The sequence below is a fragment of the Taudactylus pleione genome, unplaced genomic scaffold, assembly GCF_031769625.1.
Source record: "Taudactylus pleione unplaced genomic scaffold, aTauple2 ptg000602l, whole genome shotgun sequence".
Taxonomy (NCBI): Eukaryota; Metazoa; Chordata; class Amphibia; order Anura; family Myobatrachidae; genus Taudactylus; species Taudactylus pleione.
Window position 1 is genome coordinate 1,850,497 of NW_028285004.1, and position 27,575 is coordinate 1,878,071.

Consider the following 27,575-nt stretch of genomic DNA (forward strand, 5'->3'; position numbering starts at 1 on the left):
TATATTTAAATCAAAATCTGAAAAATATTCTACTTGTTTCTCATTGATATAATACCAAGGTTAGTTTTTGTTATTTTGCCATATATTTTAAAATTGTTAAATCCACAAAAAAATTAACTGTAACTCTTATATTAATCCAAAAGTGATCTTCATCAGTTCTGGGTAAGGAGTATCCCAAACAGTCAATTTCAACACATTCATAAGAATTGTTTGAGCGTGTGTAACATCTGTTTGTAAGGAAGGTGATCCTTTTAAGATAGCATTGGTACCTCTACTAGATCTCTTGTGGTGGATTTACCTGGTGACTCTGATTTTAAGGAAACTGGTGATACATTCATGGATATCTCCCTCTCCACATATCAGTGTCACACATTAACAACAACCTGCATTTCAATAGTTTACTGTATTTTTAATGTTCCTTAGTAATTTTTTTAGTGAACTAAAATTATTTACCAAATAATATGTATAGAATAGGGTTTGAGCATTAGGAGAAATTTAATATACAGAAGATAAGTAAAAAAAACTATAAAACATGGAATATAGATTAGTAGGATTGAAGATATTAATTAGTATAAGGCCCTTTCCTTAAATACTGTTCACATTTAAATTACTAAAATAAAAAAAATCCAAAATGATTGTCATAAAACCATTAAATGTTTAGCTAGATACAAATACTCCTAATAACCTTTAACAAATTGTATCTTCAGATAAATCATAGACACAGTAATTCATTCACATGTATTTAGAGATTTAGTAATGAAACATGTTACTTAGCATATATAATTTCTATTTAATATTGTCATACTTTTCCCAATATGGGTTCAATATATGTCATCTCAGTTACTTAACAGTTATATGATCAGTAAGATTTAGCTTACAGTAGTGTAAATATAACTTCTTTTTAAGTAATCTACAGTATAAATATATATATATATATATATATATATATATTTATATCTTCAAATATAATAAACAAAACCACAGTTCAATAATGGCCATACAGTTGGTGCACATATTAGTCGTTAACTTATAACCATATATTTAAATCAATTAACTCCATTATCTATGAAGAAAATCTTTGTTATATAAGGATTAGTCCGGCAACAGTGTTATTAATTAACAATTGGTGATATCAGTCTTTTATCACAATTCACTCCTACAGTATGTTGTTTTCATCTAAATTTGATTCTAGCTGCAAATGTAGTGTATAAATTAGTAAATTTTTCTGTAGTGTCATCCCAGAGGGAAGTGGTTTAAAAGCTGTGTAAGCCCAGAAAGCTGCCCTCCGGTTGGGGCACTGTGTAATGAGGTGGCCGGTGTCACGGCTGGTGCTCATCTACTTGGTCTGTGGCTTTTGCTCATTGCTATATGGTCTCACGAGAGGCAGCGGTGACACCAAGGCATAGGAGCCGGCAGCAACCTCCTTTTCGTGAGTGTGATGGGCAGAGCTTGGTCAGTGGTGGCACAGATACAATCTTCCTTTGAAACGTGACTTGGGTCCCATGCACTTGGCAGTTGTGGCTTGCAGAGACCGACTGGATGAGACTGTCACAATGCTGAAATCTGCACTTCTTTTTAGTAGAAAACCTCTTCACTTTCATATTTTTGCACAATGACTTCAACACAATTCTTAACATGTGGGAATTTCAACAAAAGTTTAAGTACACATTGTACCCTATATCCTTTCCTATGGAGAATGCAGCAGAATGGAGGAAACTCTTCAAGCCCTGTGCATCACAGATGTTGTTTTTGTTGTTACTACTCAAAGATGTGGAATCCTTGTTGTATGTCGACACAGACATCTTGTTTTTATGTCTAGTGGATGATATTTGGTCCTTTTTGGCTCAGTTTAATTTTATAACAGGAGAGGACTACCGCACATGTTTAATTTGACAAACACCTAGTGAAATTGTATATAAGATATATAACAAATTCTTAATTAACTGTCATTTAAGCAGTAAGGTGTGTGCTACCAAATACCAATAGATTTGTACATAGAGAGGGAAAAGGGGTTCTATTTAGGTGCAGAAGTCGAATATTCAAAAAAAATATATATATATCTTTTATTAGATATTCAGTAAAATATAATAGTTGATTCCCCTCCGGGAGATAAGAGAATAGTGAAGTATTAAAAAATAGATCAGAAAATATAGTTTAAAGAATAAAGATTAAAAACATATGCCAGGGATAAGTTTACACATCTGAAATGGCTTCTAAGTAATGGTACTATAAAGTGTATAATGTTCTTTTTTTCTACTGTTATTTATATGAAGAATGATCAGATAAAGCTTAACCTGTAAATGAGGTCACCTCTAGTGGGGGTAACTTAAAGTAACTGTAACCTGAGTCTAACTCTCTCCATGGATCTCTGTTTAACAGTTATAGAAGGATGGTGTGCTAAAGCTATCACCACAGTATGAAAATTGGAGTCTTCCCCATTGTGATTACTTACAGTACACTCAGTTTGCACTGGAAGTAATGTTACAATTCAATGCTTATTTGTCAGGCTTCTGATACAATGTTATATGATACACTGTTGCAAGTGTCCATGATTCAGAATTAGCTACATGGTAGAGTCAAACTAGCTGAATGTCTATGATAATATAGTCATAGAAATATATTTCACAAATGATTAAACACAATTAGACCCGATAGCATGGTTCATTGAAGTCTTTTGAAAATATAATAATGTAGCCGTAGTGGTAATAACTAATAGTATCAGTTGGATTCAATAATATGCAGTTTAGCAATTATTATATGTTATCATCCTTATTATTGCTATTAAAGAACAAAAATGTACTATCTGTTTATACAGTTAGCTGTAGTCACCACGTACATATAGGAGTTACCAAATATTTGATGGCTCCTGTCTGTCCATAATTAGGACATATATAGCATATTGAACTTAATATAGTAATGGTGTTCACAGTATGTTATCTATGTGCAAAACTCAAATATGTACTAGAATAGTGATTCAATGTTGTGTGAGTTTACTATTGCTTACTTATAGATTCCGTATCTCGACAGTGACAACAGCAGCTGTGTATAAGCCCCCTGGTATACTCCAGTGCTCATCAGAAATAATACATTTTGTAGAATACCATGCTTGTGTTTACTGATATAGCATGACAAATTGTTGTCCATTCATAACTGTAGTTGCCGCATATATGTAAGTGCTAACAGCTAATTCCTATGCAAACAATGTAGAAGCATGTATAATAACCGGAGCAAAAGACAGTGAACTCCTGTTGCTTATATGTGACAACTGTTAGTTATTGACTCAGACTTAGCAGTGTTGTCTGCTCGTAACATGCTATCAGTATACAAGATCGAGCATGTGCTAAGTTAGTAGTTTAGCATTTAGACGGATGTATTCAAGCCTGCTGCAGAGTGCCATGTATCGGCAATAGCTGCGGCTACTAAAACAGTAATGTCCATTACATTCAGGACATTATAGTACTGTTTAGCATATGGTATGCAATGACAGGTATTTGTGAGCTCCCTGGCATCAACCGATGCACATTTTGCTAAGGCTTTTTCACAGGATCATTTTAAAAAGCCTTAGCAAAATGCGCAGCTGGCTGTCCAAGCTGTGTATAGAGCACTAAGAAATTACACTTTTGGAGATGACCTCATCCGTTCTTTGTTACATCCTTTAGAACTGGAATTGCAGAAAACCTTACACACCTACTGTGGCAGGATACATAAACTGTTTTATACAAGGTAATCAAATGATAGGTGATGCCTTTGGCTAAGCTCTATTATGTGCAAACTAAATAGAATTGCAAAAAGAACAGAGCTGCAATGATCCTACACTTCTGTTCAGAGGATGCACTACATGCTTTGTACACTTTTACTGGAAACTATTGTGCCAATACATGAGAAATGAGTGAATGCCTCAAAATATACTACTGTGTGCATAATACTGTATGTGAATGTGGGTTGTTTATATTTTTTAATGATGTCAATTATTTTTCATGAATGTTTTTATAGCTTTTATCCAAGCCAAATAAAGGGTATGACTTTTTTAAAGAATTTATCAAATGCTAAAACTTTATATTCCGCTTCTAGATAGTATTTGTAAGAACTAGTTTCTATTTGAGCATATTTCATCATCCTGTTTCAAACACGTATAAAGGGACAGGGTACAGAATTGCAGAGGAGGGACTGTTAATGAAAGATAACAAAGGGAATGACTGAATGATGAACCTTTGCAAGCAGACTTGTTACACACCATCATCATCCTATAGCCAGAATATTTTAGATTTACTTGAGACAAATATAAAAGCTATTTATTAGTCCATTTTTGTAGTCTATGGTACATTATTTCTCACCCATGAGTACATTACTTCCAGCCCTTCTGGTGACACAAATAAAGATTCTTAACACTTGACAAAAATGATATCCAAAAAATATAGACCTTGTCTGGACCTTTCTCCACCCCTCTGTCCAGTGTTGAGAAGTTGCACTGTTATCCATGGTTACACCAAGTCTGTATGTGATATAGCAAATAGTGGTTTGTTTAAAGAATCATCTCCACTTTCTGTGCAGAGCTACGTGGAGTACGTACATAGAAAAGTCAGAATTCTGCCTTTAGAGCAGATTTGCAAGATATTTTGTACACATAGTTTACAGGTTATTAACAGGGATGTTACAGTTTACATTTATAATATAGACATGAGGATGATGTATAGCGCAGTGAGTAACAATGTATGGTCTATGTGGGTGGCTTTGGCCAACCGTAAGCAATATCTGGTGATGTTTGTGGCATTTGGTGACTTGGTCGAAGTGACATTCAACAGATAAGGATGATGTTCGTTCTTCAGTAAAACAAATAACCAAGGCTTATATCTGTGTTTCTGAGACTGTCAGGTGTCACCATAATCATAGTTCATGAAAATCTCATCAAATAACATATTTTGATTTATCAGCTCTTTTGTGTTTAACCCATCACTATCCCTTTGGTCACAGCAAGAATTGGATAAAGAAAATTATTTTGAACATAACTTAAGTAATTAAGTAAGGCAATACAGAAACATTTGATTTAACTTTTAAGTCCACCCTTTATTAATGTAAATTACACTTAATAACTCTATAATAAAATGTTTCCTAATTACTTTCTTCTACTTTAAGGTGTGAAAGGATAAGGGAAATGGTGTTTTAGGGATACAGTACTTACGATGGATGTTGTGGAGCACAGTATTCCCTCCAGAGTTAGTGAAAATATAGATTTGCAACAGTAAGGAGAACCTTCAGTCCTTCATTGGATTGAGACATATGACTTGTTAAAGATAAATTTTAACAGCAGTTTGTTTGTGCTTGAATAATAATCAGAATATGTGAAACATAAGTGCAGATATGTCCTTACACATCTTTGCTGCAGTCGTGCTAAAAATCCCCTCTCAGTGCTTCAGGTCCTGTGAGATTCTGCTAGCGCCGGGCATCTTTGTTGCATATTTTTTTGCCAAAAATGCATCTTGTGACTAAGACGTACCAGCAGACTGTGGTGATTGATTGGAAATGTGACACTTGGATATTTGACTGAGTCTCTGAATCTGTAAACAAAGTGCTACAATGTAGTTGCCACATCTTTTTTCATTGCACATTCCATTGTGCTTCATAGACAGACTCCGGTGCACACAGATATACAAGTGTCACATGTCAAATGGATCGGCACAGTCTACTGGTGCATCCTAGTTGCATCACATTGCGACTTAGATGCATTTTCAAAAGAATCTTTAGACGAGCATAGTAACACCGAGCTTGGTGGCTTACTCAAGCCAGACAAGTCATGTGGCGTGTTGAGGCTAAATGTATGAGGACACATCTCTATGTATATCGACCTAGTACCCGTACTTTACTAATTTTTGTGTTACTGAAATATAGATAATTGGTTTTAAAGTCATCAATTGTGTATTGGATTTCCTTGCTGGGGTACAAATTTTCTTAAACTAATGCACCATGGCAGGTATGCATGGGCACCTAATGCTGACATAGATCAAGGCAATTATTAATCCCATCATTACATATTGTAAAATTTGTGTAAACCATCAGACAAAACCTTGCCCTCTACAACTGAAAGTATCCCAGTCCTTGTATTGGTGAATGATTTATTGTATATCCTGCAATTGTTTGATTTTTTTTCTATAGGGTTATAATTATCTGAAACCTTGAAACAACACATCCCTTTAAAGTCTCTACACCCACTTTCTGGTTTGAGTAACAGGTAATCAATGGCAACTCTTTTTTCTAACATTCCTTCTCTAATGTCCCTCTATTCATGATTTATAAGAGAGATAGCAGTACTGGTAGTGTCTATTGATTTTTGCTAATCCACATGCAATACTGTTTATTACCCTGCTATTTTATTCACTGAGACGTGGTACCCCATACTAAAGTATAAGGTAAAGCTTTATACAAAGGTTAACTTTATCTACAGTTAGGAGATAAAGACCTTTCCCCTCATGTCAATAATGTTGTGATATCTGCATGAGCTGCAAGGAAAGTTAACCTCCCAAAATAGCATACCATTGATGCATTTGCCGGAAAATAAGAATAAATTGTCATTATTTCCCAGAGTTTGGAGTTGTAGCCTCCCAGTAATATTTCAACATTGTTTTTTAGTATGTATGCCCTAGGTTGTAGCTCTATTTTATATTTTGTTACATGAAACTTTCCAGATAGTTAGTTCCAAGTAGGTCTTAATGTATTTCACTGAATGTTATATTATAGTCCTGCAAAAGCCCTATCTTTACCATTTCTGGTACCATAAGTGGGTTACAGAAAAAACAAGTTTTGTATGCCTCTCCTACATGCATAGATGGTACTTCACAAAATGCATCACTATCTGCAGCTGTGGTAGCTAGTTCAACAAATGTATTTCTACCATATGCATCACCTCTAGCAATCGCATTGCAGTGGTTATCTGGTTCTTCATAATCAACTACTGGAGTAATTCTTGTGTGAGCCACCTCCCTTTTTTCCCCTTCCTTTTCAGTATATGTTATAAAGTCTCCTTCTCCATCCATTTCATCATGAGATACATATGTTGTCTGTGATTTTACCACAGTTCCTACATATGCACTTGAAAACACTTGCCATTCTATAGCAATCTCTTTGCTCCATGGGTGCTCTTCACCTTCCCCATACAGGGTTGGATCCCTGCACCACTAAATGCATCTTAAATCTGGGACTTCATCATAATATTTACATATACAATGGGGAATTTGGGATAAGCCCTGGCACTTATCATGGTTGTCCCATATATCTTTTTTTCCTCCTTATGTCAGTCTGAACCAATGTAGTGGGAAAACATAAAGTGTCATCAGTCACATAAGAACTATAGGTGGGTGTTGCTACCTGGCTTAACACAACACATGATCCCAAATCTCTGCTCATTTGGTCAAGTATTTAGTATGTTAGAATTCCTGACATCCATATTACTCCAGCCAGGCTTATCCTGAACATTATAAGGTCTAGTGATCTTTATCACTCATATTTTTTCCCCTGATTTGGGTCAAGCAGGACAACCTCATCTGTCCCACTTTCCTCTATTACCCTCTTAGCCTGGTATGGTATTTCCTTATTCAAAGTTTGAACAGTTCCTCCAAAGCTAGTGTTAGATTAACCTTCTCGATTGCACCTCTAGCTAGAGAGCTGAATTGTACCATGTGGGTTACTCTCTAAAGGGGTCAACAATTCCTAAATATCATGTTGTTCTCTGGATTCTTTATTTGGAATTCTAAGGAATTCTTAATGTTACATACTCAGAGACTACTGTATTAGGTACATCTTTCTAGTACAGGGTAGGATTCCCTTGCCTGCCCACAGAACAGCCTAAATTGATTTTAAAAAGTGTGGGAAACATTCCTTAAATATTTTGTCCATTTTGACATGATGGCAGTTCTACCATTTCTCAATGGTGTTCTATTGGACTGAGAGCTGGTGACTATGTACAGTAGGCCAATATAGTGCACTTAACTCCTTTGCCTATATTTAGAACCATCTTGATTTGTGTTTTTATGACATGTCACATTCTCCTGCTGCAAATAGCCATTAAAAGTTGAGTAGCCTGTGGCCATAAAAGTAAGTGCATGGTCAAGTAACGATACTAGAGTAGGATGTAGCATTTAGATAATGCTCCATTTATATTACTCCAAAAATATACTGGTAGATTAATTGGGTCCCAACAAAAATTAACCCTAGTGTGTGTGTATGTGAGTATGTGGTTGGGAATATAGATTGTAAACTCCACTGGGGAAGGGACTGCTGTGAATGGACAAATATTCTCTGTAAAGTGCTGAGTAATATGTTTCTGCTATATAAATAACTGGTAATAGTAACAGTCAACAACTGATTTCCATCTCTATTGGGTAAATAAAATTGGACACCGGATTAGTTATAGTGCAGATATCAGTGTTTGAGAGATAATATTATGACTGTGATCATATGCTACTATATTATAAATCAAGAGATAATAGGGGTACTGCGCTCAACCCGTACAAGTGTAGTTGATGAGTGCTTAAATATAATATTGTTGAAGAAAAAAGGGGGATCAACACCTAAGATCATTCAATCAATTTTACTAAAGAATATGAATGTGGTAATATACAGTACACACAATAAAATCAATAGAGTTAATATAAATGAAACTGATTAATGTACATATATAGCAGTGGTAATCACACTGTTAATGCTGTTGGGTCAGCGGTGATCACACCTCACCACTAATAAGGTAAAGTAGTTAACATGCTTAATATGGCCACTTTCACAGATTGGAATGGGGTAGTTCAGGTTAGTGTAGATGGGGATGTTTGTGAGTAGTGGCAACCTGTTACTTGCCCCTAAGTACCAGCCCATTGGTGCAAGCAAGAAGATGCCTCATTGCCCGGGGTGTCTTCAGGGTGGGAGTAGGGGGCTACATATGTACATTAATCAGTCTCATTAATTTTAACTCTATTGATTTTATTGTGTGTATAATACCAAATCCACGTTCTTTAGTAAAATTGATTGAATGATCTTAAGCTTTGATCCCCCTTTTTTCTTCAACAATATTATATTTAAGCACTCATTGCCAACATCTACTTCACTTGTACGGGTTGAGCGCAGTACCCCTATTGTCACTTTAATATCCATAGAGAGGCTGGCATCCTCTCATTATGAGCTGCACACCCGTCACTAGGTTCATTCCTTCAGTGCCATCTATCTATTATTAAATTAATATTATAAATAATAGTCCAACTAAGAATTTCAGTAAAAACATGTTAGGTTATCACTGAAACAGTGCTCAGTGAGTAACAGTTCTCGGTAATCTAGTCAATGCAAAATGGAACCAAACATGCTAATGCTTCACTTCATGGCAAATCCATAGTACTCTATTTTACTTATCTTTTTACTTGAATTAGGCAATAACAGTTTTGCTTATCTGTTGTTTATTAAAGTGTCTGTAATCTCAGAGGATTTCATTTCAATTACAGTAATTACTTTGAAGCTGAATTCCCACTGGTTCTCATTGTACCTTTTTTCTTGGATATTTTTTTTGCCTAATAAATCTCTCCACAAATCAATAATAGTGACACACTCCTTACTGCATGTTTCACTAGTCTTTCACAGTCTATTATCTGAATCTATCTCTGGCCATTCTCCTTGTTTCAGCTGTCAACTTCTTTTTTCAGATGTTTCTCTCACTCAGTTTTTTCAGTCAAAACAACATTCAGTGCAAACAGGCTTTATTTGTTCCTACAGTACTATTAACCTAATAACATTAATTTTACTTGTTTCCAGTCAATTTTGACCACCTCACAGCTCACAATATTGTTTTCATCCAGTTTAGGCCAAAAATTTGCACTAAGCTCACACATGGCACTTCAACTTCCAACATGGCACATAAGGAAACATATGTTTTCATTAATCAAGAGGCCTGAGGAAGATGGAGTATATATGTAGTTGAAGGCAGAGACAGGAAAGGTTGATTGGTAGCAAATTTAATTTATTTTTTTATTCTGAAGCAAATTTATGAGGGAGGAGGGAAGGGGAGGAGGGAATTATTTGTAAATATTATTTACAAATAATATTTAAATCATTCACATCAGTCCTTGCCCCAGAAGAATCGTTGAGCACCCAGAAGGGGACCAGGAAGACTACTAGCAGTACATTAAAAAACAATAGACTGTTAAACAATCCTTTGCAAGGGGGGAGCAAGTATGACAGCAATCACCCAGTTGCATAGCGGATCACTGACGCCATAACATCTATGCTGGAATTAAATGTGCAGCCAATATCCACCAATAATGCAGTGGGTTTTAGACAGTTAATTGAGGTCCTGTGTCCCCGGTACCAAATCCCATCTAGATTCCACTTTACTAGAAAAGCAATTCCCCACCTGTACCAGGATGTTAAAAAAAACTAAATTAGCGGCCTCCAATATGCCGTTGTACCCACTGTCCACTTAACCACAGATATGTGAACAAGCTGAACAGAGCATTCTCAAGATTTAAGATTTAAGGTTTAAGTCATATGTTGTGTCTTTCTTTCCAACAGACACATATCTAAAGAGATGCAAAGAGCTGCTTGTAAGCAAATTGTCAGCTCAAGTGGCACATGATGCAGCAATGTCTTCTCCTTCAGTTTATAAAGCAAGGGCATCTGCCTTGAAAAAACAAAAATTTCCCAAAAGACCCACTGGTGATGCAGGTGAGTCAACATAACCAAGTTTTGACATCTGGTTGGGTCTAAAAGAGATGCCTACAATTAATGGGACCTCTACCATGACTCCATCTGATACGGTCACCATTCAAAGAATAGTTGAGGACTTTTTTAATTTTTTAATGATAGCGTCAAAATAGGCATGTTAGACAGTTCATTTGAGGCCCTTGCACAAACTGTCTTGGCTTTACTTGAGCATCCTACCCTCCAGTGTGTACTCAGAAAAAGTTTTCAGCACAGCCAGGAACCATGTCAGCGATTGGCGCATGAGGCTACTTCCTCAAAGTGTGGAAAAGATGATGTTCATCAAAATGAAGTAAAAATTAAATGCCAAAAACATCCACAAATTACAGAGGTACCTGTAATGGTAGATTCCAGCAGGGACAAATTAATATTGTGTGAAGATTATGTACACACTGATGAGGGTGAGCAATTGGATGATGATGGTGACAACAATTTGCCTCTTTAAAGCCAGATTGTGCACATAGAGATCATTGCCAGCAATGTAAGTTGCCCATTAGTAGCTTGTTTTGTGGGGGCCCAAAAAAATTAATCACTTCATGATTGATATTGTTGATGAAGGTGTTGGTGGTGAAGATGGCAGGTGCTTGGATTTTATAAAAAGAATGTAGCTAGCTGACACTGGACTGCTTGTTGGTACTTTTTTAACCAAAGTTTCTGAATTTTAAAAAACTTTTTGGATGGATGCACTGCAGATGACATAACAGGGATGAGATTCCTAGATGGTTAAAGTTTCTACATTTACTTACTCTGGCTTTATTAAAGGGTACAAATAGCTTGACAATTGTTGACTGGAATTGGGTAGAAATAATTCAACAAATAAGATGTGTTTTTTTATCTTGTGTCCAGGCATGACAATGGGCTTTTCCTTATCATGGGCAACAACTGTTTCTTGCACTGGTGTCTGATTTACACAAACAACATCCTCATCAACAACATCCTTATTAGCATCAGCTATACAAATATCCTGGTCATCCTGGTGCACTTCCACAGAAGCATCCTTGTTTTCTATGTCAGCATGTTGACTTGTGCTTACATCATCATAAGAAGCCAAACCACCAGTCTTAAATAAAGGCCAAAGCCTTAGCCTTTCCTTGCCACTTTGTGTGGTGAAACTCATATTGCCAATTTGATGTATTTCTACAGCTAACTTTATCTTATTTTTTTACCCCTGTAAAAGATTGATTCTTTGATTTTAGATTCCCCTACTTAAGCCCTGCATCCCTTGGGTATCGGGTTTAGTAGATGATGTAGATGGACTAGTATCATCATGACTGGTGGCAATGGCAGCAGCTCCAGCACTATTATGTGGTTCCTGCTCTCCTCTCAATAGAACAATTACAGTCACACAAGAATAGTTGTATCTCTTCTCAGAAAGAGAATACAGAGACCCTCATATCATGTATCATAAGAATCCAATAATGCAAATGAGAGGTGCTACCACAGACATCTATATTATGTATGGAGACACAAAGACGAAAGATGAGTTGTCATAAGTGGTGCACTAATTATTAAAACTTAACTTTTAATATTATGCAGGCTAATACCAAATATCAAAGGTGGAACAGGGAAAATTGGTAAAAAAAATAGAGAGGTGTGTCACAAAGATAAAGAAAATGTGAGGCATGTGTCTGCCTCTATCATGCCTCTTGCCATGATAGGAGAGATTCTTTCTAGAAACTGGTGGAGGATGTATTAAAGTATTATTGTGAAAATTCATTTTTGGATACTTCCCTTGATGAATAAAGGAACTATATGTGATACTGATATAGATATCTAAATAGTGGAATACAATTCACCTTAATCTCCCCAGCACATTTAAAAAACTTCTCCCTGAGGATTTGTATTCACTGGATGTACAAAGAATAGATTGTATCCTAATAAACTATTTAAGTACACTTTCCAGTATTATAAATTCTAACTTAACCCAAGGTTTGCTTGTTAAAAAAAACCAAGGGAATTGATAATATCCTCAACATTTGATCATGCGAGTATAAAGCAGTGCACTCTGGGTCTATATGTATTATTTATGCAGCAATACAAACACAAAGATTATTTGGTTGAATTCCGATAGTATCAATGATATGAAATCATGAGATAACATCAGCCATTGTTTATTGTGACATGATAGAGGCAGATACATGCACCGCAATCAGTTTTTAAATCACATTTTCTTTATCTATTATTTGAGGAATGATAATTTAATTTCACTTTTATTTTTTTACACTGGGGAAAAACACCCCTGGATGAGGCAGCAGCCCCTTGATGAACAATACTGCACCGTTTTATGGACAACAAAGCACCTCTGCGGACAGAGAACTTGCAGAGTCACAAATATGTGGATTATAAACTGTGGTCTGGCCAGCAGTGTCACCAAACAATAATAGCATAACTAGTAACTAACTAGTAATTACCTAGCACACACACAAAAAATATTTAAATTTTAACTTTTATTTTTTTACACTGGGGAAGAGCACCCCTGAATTGACAGAGCACTACTGGACAACACAGCTTGCCTTTATGAACTGCAGCCCTAGCCCCTTGATGGACAGGGCAACACAGCAGCACCACCTTATGTTCTGCAGCCCAAGCCCCTTTATGAACAACACAACAGCAGCCCTTTATGTACTGTAGTCCCTGCCCCTTGATTGACAGGACAACAGTGAGTGACACAGCAGCACTCCCCACTTTATGTACTGATGCCCAAGCCTGATAACACTGCACCCATGAACAAATAGTGAGAAGTGACTGACAACAACACACAACGCTGACTGAACCCTAAAAGAACAGACCATGGGGTCTGTTTACTAAGCCGTGTTAGGAGAAGTGAAAAGTGAAGAGTGAAAATTGATAAGGTGCTAGCCAGTCAGCTCCTAACTGCCATCTGTCACGGCCAGGGTTTCTTGGCATGGTACCCGACGGGTATTACCTGGGAGGTCGTTGTGGTGGGGGGTCCGTTCCATTGTCATGGGCACCACCATCTTGCCTGCGGCCATGTGATCCCAGCTGGCCAATCCTGGTAGGTCATGTGCTCATTCCAGCCAGTCACAGCGTGGCACTGAGTATTTAGGAAGGTGCAAAGCCTTCCTTCCTTTGCTAGTGCAACGTGTTTCTCAGCTGCGGCTGAGAGAGAGTACCTGTGCCTTATCTACCTGCCTGTCAGTTATGCTACTAGCCTGAACCTTGCCTGCTCCAACCTGCTGGACTTAACCAGCACCCTCCATATACCTTCTTACCTGCCTGAGTACCTGAACCTGCTGTTTCCCTTCACCTTGCTTGATTTCACTCCCATCTGGACTTCACTACCTCTGTCTGCATCAGTTACAGCTCACCAAACCTGCATTCAGTTACAGCTCATCAAGCCTGCATTTTGTTACAGTTCTTCATACCTGCATTCTGTTTTAGCTCACCATACTTATACTGGACTGTTCCTGCCTGTCACTATTTGGACATTTGTTCATTAACCCTCACTACAGTTATCAAGTGCACTTTAGTGCTATACCTGGACTTTTTGTTTGCCATTCCCATGTCTTCTCAGTCACTTATTAAAAACCCCACTTTTTCATTTAAGTCTGCTCCTGTGTCTGCTTCTATCACCACCCTGGGTCCACAACAAATTCAGATCCTCACACCATCTCACAGGCTGTATTTGAAAAATGACAGTTGGGAGCTGATTGGCTGGCATCTTATCACTTTTCACTCTTCACTTTTCACTTCTCCTAACACTGCTTAGTAACTAGACCCCCATGTCTGCTATGTACACTCTCCACAGCCGAAGTGAAAATGGCACCCACTGGGACCTTTATAAAATCCAAAAACTGCAAGAATCTGACAGCGGGAGTATGTCATTTTGCCTTATTTCAGATCTGAGTCACATGTGAAACCCTGAGCCGTATTTGGATTTCACCTTGTATCGCAAAGTTTGGGTGGGTCTGATTCTCGGAGAACCGGACCCGCTCATTTCTACTGATAACTACTACCTCCCTTAAGGGTGCTGAGAAAAGTAGATGGATACTTGTTGCCAACAGGGGAATTGACTATAGTAGTTGAATATAGTAGCTAGTATACTCTCTTTCGCAGTAAAGGCTTGGCTGATACAACCTACAGTATCTGGGGATCAATAACATCACTCTGCCAGGTAGATCATATTATTTGACATGATATGAAGGAGAGACAGAAACTATTTTGATTGGCACTAGGGGCAGTATGCTGACTCATTATGCATATTTATTGTCACTGCTTGATTACAGGCCCTGATAGTATGTTGCTGCTCTGCACACCCTTTTTACTATACACTATGTGTTTTCTTTGCTAGATTATGTTATTAATGAATGATGATTAATTGAATGTTATAAATCTATGTTGTGTTTTCATTCATGTTACATAAATTCATGGTACATGTAAAAGGTGTGTATTGGGGTTCTGAGTGACATTACTTAGATGTCAAAGGGTTTATTGGAAATAGCCAGTTCAAATCACTAATCAGCATGATACCAGACATTTATTTGGCAAGTCAGAAGCATGTTATACACTTAAAGTATGGCTGCATAACATAATGGGAGTTGTGCAGTCATCTGATGCCTCTCTTCTGCCAGGGAGTGTACTTGGTATGTGGCTGCAGTCAGCTGGAGGTACCAAAACACTACCATTGTACCCACCAGTGGGCAGATGACATACTGCTCCTTGGCTGAGTCTGCTCCTCCCAAGTACACCAAGTTACCTTAAAATGAAAAATGTTCCAAATAATGCATTGCTCATACAGGTTGAGTCTCCCATATCCAAATATTTCATTCAGGTTCTGTGTATAAGGTGTATATGAAACATAAATAAATTTCATTTCTGTACATAAACTTTGCTTGAGCCACACAATTATTGAAAATATTGTATAAAATGACATGCAGGCTGTGTGTATAAGGTGTATATAACAAATAAATGCATTGTGTGTATATTGGGGTGCTATTGCCAAGATATTTCATTATGGTATGCAATTATTCCAAAATACAGAATATTCCCTTATCCAAAATACTCCTGGCCCCAAGCATTTTGGATAAGGGAGACTCAACCTGTATTACTTGTTTTGTCCAAAAAAAAGGTTAATTGGAGGGTGAATATGCTTTAGCATGCTGAATCAGATAATAGTTGTAAATAAATGTAATCAGTGAAGGGAATTCTAATTCTTTGGTTTTCATGATATATGGTTTTATATTATATTTCAAAAGCTTGAAATTACTACGGTCGACACAACACAATATACTATTTTAAAAAGTATACATAGTTGTTCTTTGAGGCTCTCCATATTTTAATTGGATATAAAATTGACATTGATTGGATGTTGGATGAAAATTGCTTCTGGTATTCTTTCTTATTATGTGCTAATTATTGAGCATTGATTTTCTCCATAGGAGGAATGCAAGCAAAGGAACACATTTTACAAGAACAAATGACTTCAGTAAATACACATCAATAAGTCAAATGTTGAAACTTTAATATCATATATTGCACATTACTTTGCTTAGTTAATGTTTTGAACATTAAAATATTTTTAAAGTGAAACAGTTCCTTTTGCAGAGTTTCAAATTTACATTAATACAATTATAGAACTTGTATTTGTATGCATGCTCCATGTTGTGGTATTTATAGTCTATGAATAGAGATTGGATGCAATGGTGTGGTTAACGTATAATAAGTGAGAAATGCATGCAGTACAATAATAAAAGGTGAAATTGGAGCAGATAACAATTACGGAATTTAGGGCTTTATTTATGAAGCAGTCACTTTTGTAAACCTTCACTACTTCCTGGTGGGTTGCAGATGGCAACATTTACTAAGCAGTGGGTTCTAAATCCCGGCAGCTTGGTGGTGGTTTGATGGCGGGTTCAAAACATTGGGGGTTTGGTGGCGGTTTTGCAGCAGTTTCTAAATGACAACCTTGTTCTATTCTATTCTAAAATGTATTTTGAATGTGGTTTTGCAGCGTTTTTTGCCTTAGTAAATCTGTGGATATCAAAACCACTGCCAAACCACCACCAAACTGCTCGGGTTTAGAAGCCGCTGCAGTTAATTTTGCCCAAAAACTTAAAATGCCACCTGCAGCCAGTGTAAAGCCCGACCTGCTTTACACTGATTGCAGGTGCCGTTTAAAATTTTAACCTCCAAACCATAGGAAAGCCTTTCGTGTGGATCAGAAATTGGACAAATATGCAAAATAACACTCACAAATGCAGAATAAAGTTAAAATATTACCTAGCAGTTTTGAAAAGTGTGTTAATCTCTACTTTACATTTTACAGTATATGTATTATTTTATTGTTTTATTATTTACATTTTTGAAAATAAAAATTTTATGAATTTAAAATGTCTTAAGTATATAGGAAACAGATGATTATTCAGTAAGTGGTTATCCTATTTCATATTTGCTTGTTCAAGAAGACAGAGGTTCAAATTAGGGACAAAGTATGACAAACCCTGATCGATTTGCATTTATTTATAAATTGATGGAGGGGGTTTAATATTATTCATATAACTAAAATTATTTGAATGTGGTAAAGGCTGGTGCAACTTGGCAAACAGTGGAGAGAGTAGGAGATCCTTGGAACAGCCCAGGCAAATAGTTGTTCTAGAGGTAGGAGTATGTAGTAGTAGTGGAAAAACAGATAGTGAAGGGGATAGGAGCTGTCAGTAAAATAAGAGAGAAAGGGAGAGGGGGAATTGGAAAGGGAAATGAGGCTTAGCAGAGTAAAACAAGAGTATGAGAAGATCTGATCCAATGTTTTAGACTTGAAATGTTCCCACACAATTAAGTAAAAATGAGTCATCTAGGACACTGCACAAACAATTTATTTTCAGATGAGGCAATAAGGAGAAGATGGGAAAAGTCATCTCTCTTACCCAATACTATTTTGTGATCATATATTCACCTACCATCATTTGTAGGAAGAATGAAAGGGGTCATGGCAAGACAGTTAAAAATGGAAGAAATGTTTTGTTGAAGGGGATAGTTATAATAATGAAGGATTGTTTAATTTGGACATAGCGGGCCAAATGTAATAGGGTGAGAGTTTAGAAAAGTGACAGTTTCTGACACTTTTTAAACTTTGTCAATGTAATAGTGTCCAAAAACAAAGTAACAGAGTGAACTTGCATGTTTTTTTAGACTTAAAAAACTCTCACAATTTAAAATCTCATTCAGATGTTTTCCCATTTTGAAGATAAAACTCAACCAATGTGAGAGTTTACTGCTAAACTCTCACATTTTCTAAACTCTCACCCTATTACATTTGGCCCAGCATCTTTTTACAATGTAGATGAGTCAAAGCAATGCAGGAAAGCACTGCAGTCAGTTACCTTGCATGGCAAAAAAAATGGCCAAGTGGGCAACCAACTTAAGTTGTGACTGAACTACATGACACAAACTTAATTGGAGGCACTATTGCTAAACCAGTGTAAGGAGGGATTTCCTGGACCTATTGAAAGGATCATGCAGTCACTTACTATAGAAGAGCCTGTTTACCATATTTTATATAATCAAAATACTACTTCTACTATGACTTTGTATGGAATTGCTGTTTTGCATGCTTCTTTATCTCTAAATGATTTGTTTTTAAAATTTATTTGCAGTTTTAGATTCAATTTGTTTAATAAATGAAGTGTGCACTGTAAAATTATTACAACAGCCAAATTGTTTGTGACCATTTATACAGTACCTTAAGATGACTTTTATTAGTCTTTTAATCTTTTAAAATTAGAGATGTGTGGGTCGGTTCTCCAGAAATTCAAATACACCAGAATTTGATGTATCCGGACATATCTGAGTCGCGGTTCAGATCTCCTTATGAGATCTGGATAAATCCATTGTGGTTCTGATCTTCCTGCGCTTCAGAATTCAGATTTTAAATATGAATTTTGTTTTTTGGATTGCAAAAATAACATGATTTTGACTCTTTTTAAAAACTTTGTATATATTTTTTTTAAATCCCAGATCCAAAACCAAAACACTTGAGGGTGGTTTTGCAAAAAGAAAACCAAAGCACGAAGATTAATCTAGATCCAAAACCAAAGCACGAAGATTAATCAATATCCAAAATCAAAACACGGGGGTTAGCGCAAATCTCTATTTATAATTGAGGAATAATCTTTGATAAGATATAGGATAATGTGCAACATTACAAGTGTAGTTTATACCGTTTAGCTGCGTTTTATGTACAACTATATAGTAAATAGTTGCTACTCTATTAACCCATAAACCAGTCTGAAGTTGTCATTGTCATAACAATATGGAAGATACAACATGCATATTCTGACTTTTCCTTGGTAACGTAATAAAGTACATATATTTTTATATTATGAACATTATATATGGAAATAATAAAATGAGAAACATTTGAAAAATGTAACTTTCTAGATTTCGACAATATTTTTTTAACCAACACAGTAATTTATTTTATTCATGGAAATCTAAAGATTACAGAGGTGCAAATAAATGTGCTTCATTTGATGATTGGTGTATATATTGGGCCATACAGTAACAACATGTGTTTTGTCTGTTTTTGTCTATATGTCCTTGCTACGTCTTTACATTTACCGTAGTTATTGTATTATTTTTTAATTTTTTCATTTTTGGTATACCATAGGTAAATGTGAAATAAATCAGATACTTACTATAGATTGGCAAGTCTATAACATCTATTATTATTATTTTTACCACTTCTACTTCAAATAAAGCAGTATAAATATAATAGAGGTGCATCATGATTAAACTAGACTAGGGGTGTGCACCGGCCACTTTTTGTGTTTTGTGTTTTGGTTTTGGATCTGGATCTTTCTTCATGGTTTGGATCTGGATATTTTTGCCAAAACCACCCTTCCATGTTTTGGGTTCTGAATTTTGTGTTTTGGATCTATATTTTTGGGAAAAGAGCATAAAAACAGCTAAAATCACAGTTTTTTGTTGTTGTTCCTACGCTGTTATTAACCTCAATAACATTAATTTCCTCTAATTTACAGTGTATTCTAAACACTTCACACCTCACAATATTGTTTTTAAGAAAAAAGGTTGTACCGAGGTAGCTGGATGACTATGCTAAGTGACAAAAGTGGGTGGCACAAACACGTGGCCAATTTAGGAGTGGCACTGAAGTGGCAGACAGGATGGCAGGTTGGAAAACTAGGCCCCAAAGAGTATATACTGCAAAGAAAAAAAAGAGATGCAAGATGGAATTGTCCTTGTTAATATGTTAAATAAACAGGACATGCACACTTTAACAAACCAATCATTTCAGCGCCAGGGTCTGCCACACAACTGTTGCTGAAATTATTGGTTCGTTTGGGCCCCCACATAACAAGCTGGCAATTAATCTGTTCCTGCACAAACTGGCTCTACAGAGGCAAGATGTCGTCCTCATCCTCCTCCTGCACCGATTACTCACCCTCTTCAGTGTTGTCCTCATCCTCACAGAGTATTAATTTGTCCCAACTGGAATCCACCACCACAGGTCCCTCTGTACTTTCTGGAGGCTGGTCTTCCTGTAAGAATTGATAATTCATTTTGATAAACATCATCTTCTCCACATTTTGTGGAAGCAACCTCCTATGCATTTTGCTGACAAGGTTCCTGGCTGCACTAAAAACTCTTTTGGAGCACACACTGGAGGGGGGGCAACTTAGATAAAATAGAGACAGTTTGTACAGGGCCTCTAAATTGCCTCTTTTTCCTGCCGGTATAGGTATGGACTGTCTGACATGCCTACTTGGATGCTGTCACCAATGTAATTCTCCATCATTCTGTCAATGGTGACAGTATCATATGCAGTGACAGTAGACATATCAGAAACTGTTAGCAGGTACTTTAGTCTGGACCAGATGTCCAAACTTGGTCCTGTCTGCCCTGCACCACCGTCAGCAGGTTGCTTAGGATACCTAAGTTGTTTCCTGGCAGCCCCAGTTGTGGGAGAAAATGAAGAAGGAGCTGTTGAAGTGTTACGTTCCGCTTCAACTGACAGTGTTTTTACCAGCAGGTCTTTGCACCTCTGCAGGCTTGTGTCCGACGGAAAGAGAGACACCATGTAGGCTTTAAACCTAGGATCAAGCACGGTGGCCACCCTTGAATCCTGGCAAAGCGAATGAAGGGCTTCTTCCATAAGTCCCACATACCAAGTGGAATCACTCCGTCTTAGCTCCTCCTTCACTTTCTCCTGCTGCTTCTGCAATGCAGGATCCTCCGGTGGAATCCCGGATAGGAGAGTCAGTCATGCCAGTGACATGGCCTGCAGGACTACTTCCAATCCTGACTTAGTAGGACATTGACGAGGAGGGAGTTGACATTGTGGTTTGCAGGCACTTGGATACAACAGGACAAAGGAATTTAGGTGTCCCTGGACTGCTTACGGTCTTAGCCAAAGTTTCTGAACTTGACAGTAACTTTTTATGAATGCGCTGCAGGTGACATATAAGGGAGGATGTTCCTAGGTGGTTAACGTCCCTACCCATACTTATTCCACCTTTACATATGGTACATATGAAAAAGACAGTAGTTGTCTGGATTTGGATAGAAATATTTCCAGACTAAAGAGGTGGAATGTTTGATCTTCTGCCCAGGTATGACCGTGATGGGATTTTTCATCCCACGGACAACAGCTGTCTCCCATGGTGCCTCATTTAAACAAACCACTTCACCATCAGAATCATACTTGTTAACTTCCTTCTCAGTGCCAGTTACACCAATATCCTCATCCTGCTATACTTCAACAATGACATCTTCAATTAGAATATCAGCAAGTGGACTGTGGGTGCTCCTTTCAGCACTTGCAGAGGGCATGCAAATGGTGGAAGGAGCCACCTCTTCCCGTCCAGTTTTGGGAAGGTCGCCACACTTGGATTTTCCATGGGGATTTGTGATATCTTCTTAGAATTAGAATGCACAGTTCTTTGCTGTGCTTTTGCCAGCCTAACTAATTTCATTTTACTATTGGGAGGAGGGCTTCCATCGTCATGTGAAGCTGAATCACTAGTCATGAACATAGGGAAAGCCCTTGGCCATTCCTTGCCACTCTGTGTTGTAAAGGGCATATTGGCAAGTTTATGATTCTCCTCAAATGTATTTTTTAAGGTCATTTTCCTGAACTTTGTCAGTTGGTATTTTATATGCCCTGTACTAGGACATTGAGCGTTGGCCTTGGCAGACGACGTTGATGGCATTTTATCATCTATGTCATGACTAGTGGCAGCAGCTTTAGCACTAGGAGGAAGTGGTTCTTGATCTTTCCCTATTTTATTTTTAAACAACAAAGAAGAAAAAAAGTTTTGCTATTGTCTGGGGCACTCTTGTGTATTAATTATAGTAATATTAAGACATAACTTTTATTGATATCATTAAAATATTCATGTACTATATAAGTATCTCAATAATTAGATGGAGTATTCCATCATAGGAAAACAGATTTCATCAGTCATAATGAGATCTGAAGGCAAATTAATAGTTCATTACACACTCAAAATTTGGGTGTGTTTGATTGAAACTATAGACTTCTATACTGCTTCGTCATGTGCATAACCCCTCCCAAATATATATCTTAAACTACAGCACCTGGTATTCCCTGGAGGTCACCCTGCCAGGTACTGACCAGGCCAAATGCAGTTTAGCTTCCAAGATCAAACGGGATTGGGCAATCACGCATAGTATGGCTGTAGGTATTTACACTATCCGGACTTCCAACCAGTGCACGAGTTGGATGCCGCAGAGATTTGGATGCAGGAGTGGTATCGTATTTATTTGCAAGCTGACATAATAGGACCTCCGTGTCCTTATACCCGCTTCATTGCGAGGTTTGATTTGCAGGAGTGATATTTATTTACTTATATACTGACTTAGCAGGACAGTTGTGTCCTAGGACCTATATTTATTACTTATCTAACATCCTATAAGCGATCTCTTAGTATGTTTTGCTGATTTCAGCCTTTTCTACCTACATTTATATATACACCAGAGATCAGTTATCAATTCTGTCTTTGTTACTTGCAGGTGATTATGTGCCAAATTGGCACTTTCTTTCACTGGTAGTGATTCAATAACCTTATATATTCCATATATTTCTTCTGTGTACATCTATATCTAAGCTAGCTGCTTAGCATTTTATTTCTTCACTATTTCTCCTACTTTATTGTGGAGAGATACTATGTATCACTCAGGATTATATCAATAATTGTGGTCCTTGTTAGTTTGACTCACAAGTTCTGTTTCTCTCACTGGTGGATCTAAATATGTCAATCGATTGATTGTTACGGGGATAACTATACCCACTTGTCCAGGATTTTGACGTATATTTGTCATTTCTGAGCGACATTCACTATATTTATGTGATTTTCCTACCAATGACTTTCTCTTATTGAACACTTACCAGGACCTGTATTTATTTCTAAAGAGACAACGAGTTTTGTTTTTTAAATCTTGATGGTCTGATACTCACTGTGTCAATAAATATTCTTCTGTATATAATACCAAATACAATTATTAGGTGGTAATATATCTTACCCTTTATTTGGTTCTTGTTTATACTGCTCCTAGTTTGATTGACTAGACTATTTCAGTTCATTATAGAATACTTTGTTGGACTTATTCTATATGTCCCTTATACAGCTCCATTGAATGCATAATACTTATTATATACCTCCTTATTTTGAATTAGGGGGTTTATAAGTATATTTTAAAACCTGTATAATATGTTTGGTGAAATTTTGTGAATAATCCAATATACAAGTGGTACAAATAAAGTCTGCCTGTGCATTCTTTTTTTGGAAGTTGTTAAATACCATCAAATGGACTATTAATGATATTAGTCCTACATATATACTGCTTTGATCTGACAATTGTGCAATTTTCCCTAATTTACCTACAGCCATACTATGCGTGATTGCCCAATCCAGTTTGATCTTGGAAGCTAAACTGCATTTGGCCTGGTCAGTACCTGGCAGGGTGACCTCCAGGGAATACCAGGTGCTGTAGTTTAAGATATATATTTGGGATGGGTTATGCACATGACGAAGCAGTATAGAAGTCTATAGTTTCAATCAAACACACCCAAATTCTGAGTGTGTAATGAACTCTTAATTCGCCTTCAGATCTCATTATGACTGATGAAATCTGTTTTCCTATGATGGAATACTCCATCTAATTATTGAGATACTTATATAGTACATTTTAATGATATCAATAAAAGTTATGTCTTAATATTACTTAAATTAATACCCAAGAGTGCCCCAGACAATAGCTATACTTTTTTTCTTCTTTGTTGTTTGATACATTCATTTGGCTTTGGGAGCACCACCAACAACTATGGATGATAGATATTAATTACTGTATAGTTGGTTTATCACTAATTAACTCCAATTAGTTCTTTGCAGAATCTCCTCTTTCTTTTTCTCAATTTTATTTTTATCAGACAAATTTTTGTCCTCCACTTATGTGATATTGATATACATGTGGCTAAGGTGCACACAAACATAGAAAAATATATTTTTTTATTTTTTGGAGCACTTTGGGGGTTACATCACCCTTCAACTGACGAGCCAGGTGGCCCTTGACTTATGACACAAGCGCACACTTGGCGATGCAACTTTGTTGATGCACGTGCGGCTACAGCACACACAAATAGAGAAAACATTTTTTTTGCACTTAGGGGGAGCACCCCGGATAAATGGAACACCCCCTGGACAACATTACAGCACCATTTTAGGACTACAGCCTTTATGGGACACTGTACACAAGTCATAAACACATAAATGTTTTAGTTTTTTATTTTTTTCTGGCACTTTGGGGATTACACCACCATTCAACAGACGAGCCAGCCGGCCCTTGACTTATGACACAGGCGCACTCTTGGCGCTGCTACTTTGTTTATGCATGTGCGGCTACAGCGCACACAAACAGAAAAAAAATAATTGTTTTTCTTGCACTTGGGGGAGCACCCCTGATGAACAGAGCACCCCCTGGACAACACTACAGCACCACCTTAGGACTTTAGGACTACAGACTTTATGGGACACTGCACACAAGTCACAAACACAGAAAAAAAAAAATTCCGGCACTTTGGGGGTTACACCACCCTTCAACAGATGAGCCAGCCAGCCCCAGACTTATGACACAGGCTCATGGTTGGCGCTGCTGCTTTGTTGATGCACATGCGGCTACAGCGCACACAAGTCACAAACACAGAAAACTTATTGGGTTACACCACCCTTCAGGAGATGAGCCAGCTGGCCCTTCACTTATGACACAGGCGTACACTTGGTGCTACATTGTTAATGCACATGTGGCTACAGCACACACGTCATGAAATACAGAAAAAATAAATTTCAGGCGCACGCTTCTTTGTTGATGCACATGTGGCTAATGCTCACACAAACAGAACAAAAAAATATATATTTTTTTTGCACTTGGGGGGAGCACCCCTGATGGACAGAACACTCCCTGGACAACTCTACATCACCCCTTTAGGACTACAGCCTTTATAGGACACTGCACAACACAGCCCAGCCAGCCCATGGAGTGGACACAGCCCCTATGGACAACAGACTGCACAGCACAGTCCAGCTGGCCCCTATGGACTTTGGAGTGGACACAGCCCCTATGGACAACAGCAACACCAGCACAGCAAACTCCAACCCTCCCTCTTCATTGTCCACAGCCGGAGTGAAAAAAGGCGCTGTCGCGGGGACCTTTTATAGAACCCAAAATCCGCAAGAATCCGACAGTGGGATGATGACGTTTTGCCTCGATTTCAGATCCGAGCCAGGCGGGAAAACTCAAACCTGACTCAGATCTGGCTCGGATCGGGGAGGGCTCAAGTGGGTTCGGATTTCAAAAATACGAACCCACTCATCCCTAAATTAGACCAATGATTCTCAAACTAGGTCCTCAAAACCCCAAACAGTTCATATTTTAAGGTTACCCTGCAGGTGCACAGGTGTATTCATTATTCACTGACACATTTTAAAAAATCCACAAGTGCAACTATTTATTTCACTTGTAATTATGTGAGGAAACCTGGAAAACTGCACTGTTTGGGGTCCTGAGGACTGAGTTTGGGAACCTGTGAATTAGACTAAAGGTATATAAGTCAGGTGAACAAATGTCATTTATTAAAATCCTGTAGTGAAACCATGGCACACATTTAAGAAATAGAAGTATGGATTTGTTTGGGAAAGAGTTTGGCAACTCAAATGGCCTGACTCAGAGCTGAATGCACTGCTGATTTTAGATGTAGTGTAGTGCTACTGTGCATGTATCTATGCCGCACTACACATGCATCCCGACTGTATTCATACAGATTGACAGTTGCAATTTCAGATGCACTCACACAGGAGTGTATTGAAAATGTAGTGGCCATTCCTGGGTGTTGACAGGGAGAGGTCTTAACACAACACACACACACACAGAAAAGTCAATCTTATGGGTGCATTATGGGAATGATGTGGGCATGTCAGTGATAGTAGTTGCATACACTGATGCTTAACTGCTCACATACTTGGATGGATAAACTGCTCCTACTATAGGGCTTGTGTAAGTTTTGATGGTGCATCTGTTGGTGCATCTAAAGATGCATGGTATGATATGATAAATTGTTTAAAACATAACTTTTATTATTCTATTAATCTCAAAAAGGAAGAAAAGAAGAATCTATAATAGACTCTAGAGTAATTCAGAAAGTGGGCATGTCAGTCCTTGCACATTTGGACTCAATAATGTACACAAGGAAATGACTCTGCAGTGGAATTTACATAAAGTTGTAGATGGGCGACCACCAGTGCCAGATTAAGGTTCACATGGGGCTGGGGATGAAATGTATCAAGGGCCTATTGTGTGCCAATGCAAGGAGTGTGACCAGCACTGCAGAGAAGTTCTACTGGGCAGGCAGTGGGGTTGTAGTGGCACACTATATCACTGTACTACCTTTCCAGACTAAATCATTACACTACATCACTCTGCTACCTCCTTACACTACATCATTTTGCTACCTCCCAACACTACATAATTATGCTACCTCCCCACAATACATCACTTTACTTCCTCCCCACACTAAATCACTGTGATACATCCCTGCACTATATCACTGCAGTACAAATCCAAACTATTTAACAAAACTTCCTCCCCATACTATATACTATAACTACACTATCTCCTCACACTATATAACTACACTACCTTCCCACACTATATACTGTAACTGCACTACCTCCTCACACTATATAACTACACTACCTTCCCACACTATATACTGTAACTGCACTACCTCCTCACACTATATAACTACACTACCTTCCCACACTATATACTGTAACTGCACTACCTCCTCGCACTAAATAACTACACTACCTTCCCACACTATATAGTGTAACTGCACTACCTCCTCACACAATATAACTACACTACCTTCCCACACTATATACTGTAACTGCACTACCTCCTCACACTATATAACTACACTACCTTCCCACACTATATACTGTAATTGCACTACCTCCTTACACTATATAACTACACTACCTTCCCACACTATATACTGTAACTGCACTACCTCCTCACACTAAATAACTACACTACCTTCCCACACTATATACTGTAACTGCACTACCTCCTCACACTAAATAACTACACTACCTCCTCACACTAAATAACTACACTACCTTCCCACACTATATACTGTAACTGCACTACCTCCTCACACTAAATAACTACATTACCTTCCCACACTATATAACTATACTAAATCACCACACTAGCTGTTTTGTGTACATCAAGCTTTTTAGCTATAAATACACTATGGCAACTGAAAATGGTTTGTCATTTAAACTTGTCAC

The 27,575-nt window shown here is 37.5% G+C and overlaps 3 pseudogenes; 2 read left to right on the forward strand and 1 right to left on the reverse strand.

The window, feature by feature from the left end:
- Window positions 1-1,304: 1,304 nt before the first annotated feature.
- On the forward strand, window positions 1,305-1,893 carry LOC148480737 (glucoside xylosyltransferase 1 pseudogene; annotated as a pseudogene).
- Window positions 1,894-22,293: 20,400 nt separating this feature from the next.
- On the reverse strand, window positions 22,294-22,411 carry LOC148480738 (5S ribosomal RNA; annotated as a pseudogene).
- A 1,195-nt stretch (window positions 22,412-23,606) lies between these two features.
- On the forward strand, window positions 23,607-23,724 carry LOC148480739 (5S ribosomal RNA; annotated as a pseudogene).
- Window positions 23,725-27,575: the final 3,851 nt, after the last annotated feature.